The 3,942-nt window shown below is 44.3% G+C and overlaps 1 pseudogene; it reads right to left on the bottom strand.

Moving 5' to 3' along the window:
• Positions 1–1,947: 1,947 nt before the first annotated feature.
• LOC116095395 lies at positions 1,948–2,563 on the bottom strand (annotated as a pseudogene).
• Between the last annotated feature and the right edge of the window lie 1,379 nt (positions 2,564–3,942).

Raw genomic sequence — 3,942 nt, 5'->3', positions numbered from 1 at the left:
CACAGTGACTCAGAAGATCAGCTGCTCAGAACAGGAAGGCCTGAGGCACATGTGATGCGCACCAGCCTTCACCAGGGCAAATGGCAAGGGACACGTCGTCCTCCTCAACCCAGTTGTGTGGTGCATCTCTGGGATTTTTTTTTTTTTCTCCCTCAGACTGTTCTAGATTTTCTCTTTGACCTAATTTCATTTGTGTAGAATTGTCCAGAATGGGCTGCAGAAATTCTGCCTGGGCCTGGCTCACTGAAGAAACATTTAAAAAAAAAAAAAAAAAAAAGGTTGGGTATAGGGTGGGGGAGAAGCTAGCCATGCTGTAAAATGAAGCAACTCCTTCCAAGTGGTGGGTGGGGATGAAGGGGTTGGAGGGTAGGTTATTTTCACAGTGCACACAACATTGTCTAACTGTTCTCTAAGACTTCAAAGGAGACTATACACAGCCTCAGTTTCTCGTCTTTCTTTACCAAATTTAGGTCACTTTTTTTCCTCAAAACATAATGTGAGCGTTACCTACACTTAAAAAATGTAAATAGGAAAGTATTGTCTCTAGGGAAAGACAAAAGACTTAGTAAACTGTGAGGGGTTTTGCTTTATTTCAGGATTTAAAAAATATATTCATATTTTCTTTAGTGAGATGTGTCTTATTCTGTAACCCACAATGATTTTAAATTTGTAATCCTCCTGCCTCAACCTCTGAGGTGCTTGGATTACAGGTATGTACCACCATACCTGATGCAATTTGTTTTTCTTGTTTGTTTGAGATTGGGTCTCTCTACTTAGTCCTAACTGTCCTGAAACATTGCTGGTTGCTTTGTAGACTATGTAGACCAGGCTGGTCTCCTACTTGCCTCTGCCTCCCTGAATGCTGGGATCATTCCTGTCTGCACATGCTCAATTTACTGTTCTGCAGAAAATAAACTCAGCTAAGCCATCGCTCACAAGCAAGCATAAGTAACTAGATCCAAAAGAGAGAGTCTTAAGCCACCAGGTATTCCAGCATTTGGGAGACTGAGTCAGAAGGAGAGTCATTGAGGGTAGCCTGTGCTACAGAATGAAACCCTGTCTCAAAAAAAAAAAAGTCTAAAAAAAAAAAAAACAAAAACCCATACGTACACAATTAAATACACATGTACACACACATGAGCATGCTAAGCAGCAAGCAAGCCAGCCATCAAACAGAGTGTGCTAGGGACGGAGGACCACGGTATTTATGTCTCCCCAGTCTCCACCTGTGTGGTAGCAATATTCTCTTTGTTGCGTTAATTTAAAAACAGAGTAAGGTGGATTTTTTTTTTTCAGATCAGGATTTTATTTGTTGAACCTCAAAAAACAGAATTCAGAAATGGCCACCCACTACTAGGACATTGAGTGGTAAAGCATTGTCACTGCCTGTCCTTTATAAGGTGCATTTCACATACTGATATCACCAGAGAGCAGACACTCTCTGGTACATCCAGGAGGTACATGCGCACTCTTGGGAGGCGAAAGGCTTTCTGAGCCCACTTTGATAGAAACTTCAATGGATTCCCTGTAAGAATTCTCCCGGGCTATTCCCACTTTATTTACTAAAAATACAGAATTGAAAGTTTCTCCCGGGGTAACAGGAGGTTCAGTTCAGAAAGCTACAAAAGATGCTTAATCATTCTAGCATGGAGCCCACACTGACATTACCTTGCTGATCACAGACTCTGCAGAGACCTAAGGAATCGCCAATACATAATTCGTTTCAAAGAAAGTCAGTCAGCAGGGCACTGTGATGGGTGAGGGGCAGAATGCTGTTGAAGGCACAGTGTAAAGAATCCCAAGAAGGTTTTGGTGCCATTTCCATCTAATGACCCAGTAGTATAGAGAGCGATCTACACGACTTCAACTGTGATCACGCCAGGTCAGCTGGCATCCTCAGGTCTCAGTGCTGGGCGCACAGTTTGAAGCCCCAGTTCCCGCAAAGACTTAAGGCTGGGGTGTATAACGGAGGTATTTTTTGCCAGACGAGAGCTCTTTGGTGAAGACTCCTTTAGCGAAACCGTTTGGCTTCCTTTTGGGGGAGATTTCTCTCTTCTTCCAATCAACTGGGGTGGCAACCGGCTTTGCTGCTGTCAGCCGGAAGAGAGTCAATCATTCTGGGAATCTCATCCAAGTTCCTGCCTATGGTGGTTGGGTAGAGGATAGACAGCTTTAGTTTCTTGTCAGGGCCAAACACTGAACACGACATGAGCCATCACAGGCATGTTAGCATTCTTCTCTGCGGGATCCAACATGCCCAAAAGGATGGCAAGGTCCCTGTCCTTATCATCGATGATGGGAAATGGCAACTTTGCTGTGTAAGCATTAATGTCCTTGTTCCAGGCAAGATGGTCCTCAATACTGTCTGCTGAGAGAACAATCAACTTAACATTCCTCTCGGCAAACTCTGGCACCAGCTTTGCAGCTCTGCCTAGTCCCGTGGGTGGGAAAAGAGAATGCTCCATGAATCTCCTAGGAAATCGAGGAAGGGGATGCGGCCGATGGTGGTATCCACCTCAAAGTTGGGGGCTTCGTCGCAGAGAAGCAACCTTTTGGGCATGGCGGCAGTGGTGATGCTGAGAACAAGGAGGCGCAGCCGTAGCAGTGAGCCATAAGGTGGATTTTTAAAAATTGCATTTGTTTATTATGCTTGTATATATGCACTTTAACAAAATATTTCATTTTTATTGTGCATGTGTGTATGGGAGGTGGGGGGTGCATGTAAGTGTAGTCGTCCACAGAGGTCAGATTCAATCCCTCTGAAGCACAGTTACAGGTGGTCATGAGCTCCTGGATGCAGTTGCTGGGAACCAATATATCTTCTTCTGCAAGAGCTGTCTGTACATGTTCTTAATTGCTAAGCCATCTCTCAGTCCATGTCTTTTCTGTTTTGTTTTTGAGACAAGAGGCCTAGTTGGCACTGTGCCGGCCTGGCTAACTTCAAATTCACAGAGATTTGCCTGCCTCGGCCTCTTGTATGATGGGATTAAGAGCCTTGAGTGCAGTTGTATGCCCCTGAAAACATGGGAAGGTCAGAGGCCAACTTTTGGGAATTCGTTTTTTTCATTCTGCCATGTGGGCTCTGGGGAATCAAGCTTGAGTGGTCAGGTATAGTAGCAAGCACCTTTATCCACTAAGCCACCTCATTGGCTGATTTTAAAGAGCATTGGGATCCTAGATATACAGTATAATATTTAATGGCTCAGTGGGTAAAAGTATTTGACTCACAAGCATGAAGAGTTGAGTTCTCAACTCCCAAGAGCACCTTTAAAAATGTTAAGCATAGTGGGGCTTGCTTGCTCCCACTACTGGGGAGGCAGAGACCAGAAATTTTCTGCGAGTTTGTTGTCCATCAAGTCTATCATACACATGCATGCAAACCTGTACATGAATGTCTTTAAAAAAAAAAATAACATCAGTGGAACAGAATACTTAATAACCACAAAGCCAGCTGGGCAGTGGTGGTACATTCCTTTAATCCCAGCACTAATCTAGACCCAACCAGGAGAATGGCTCCTGGGGCCACTTACCTGACTCTTACATGGGTGGATGATTTCTCTCCTGCAGCTCTTAAGTCTGATCTCTCTGCTTCCCCATCATGGCGATTCTGCTCCTTATTCCCTTCCTCCCTTGTCCAGGAAATGTAAAAGTCCCGCCTCCATCTTCCTGCCCAGCCATTGGCTGTTAGTAACTTTATTGGCCAATCAAAAACCAATTGGGGACAGAGACCCTCAGCTTCTTTTGGGAGCTGAATTAAGGAAAAGCATTAGGGCTGGGTGAGATGGCTCAGTGGGTAAGAGCACCGACTGCTTTTCCAAAGGTCAAATCCTAGCAACCACATGGTGGCTCACAACCACCCACAAAAAGATCTGACACTCTCTTCTGGTGCATCTGAAGTCAGCTACAGTGTACTTATTTATAATAATAAATAAATCTTAAAAA

This window comes from Mastomys coucha, unplaced genomic scaffold (assembly GCF_008632895.1).
Source record: "Mastomys coucha isolate ucsf_1 unplaced genomic scaffold, UCSF_Mcou_1 pScaffold18, whole genome shotgun sequence".
Taxonomy (NCBI): Eukaryota; Metazoa; Chordata; class Mammalia; order Rodentia; family Muridae; genus Mastomys; species Mastomys coucha.
The sequence above is the reverse complement of the archived record's forward strand: the minus strand, read 5'-3'. Positions and strand labels throughout refer to the sequence as shown.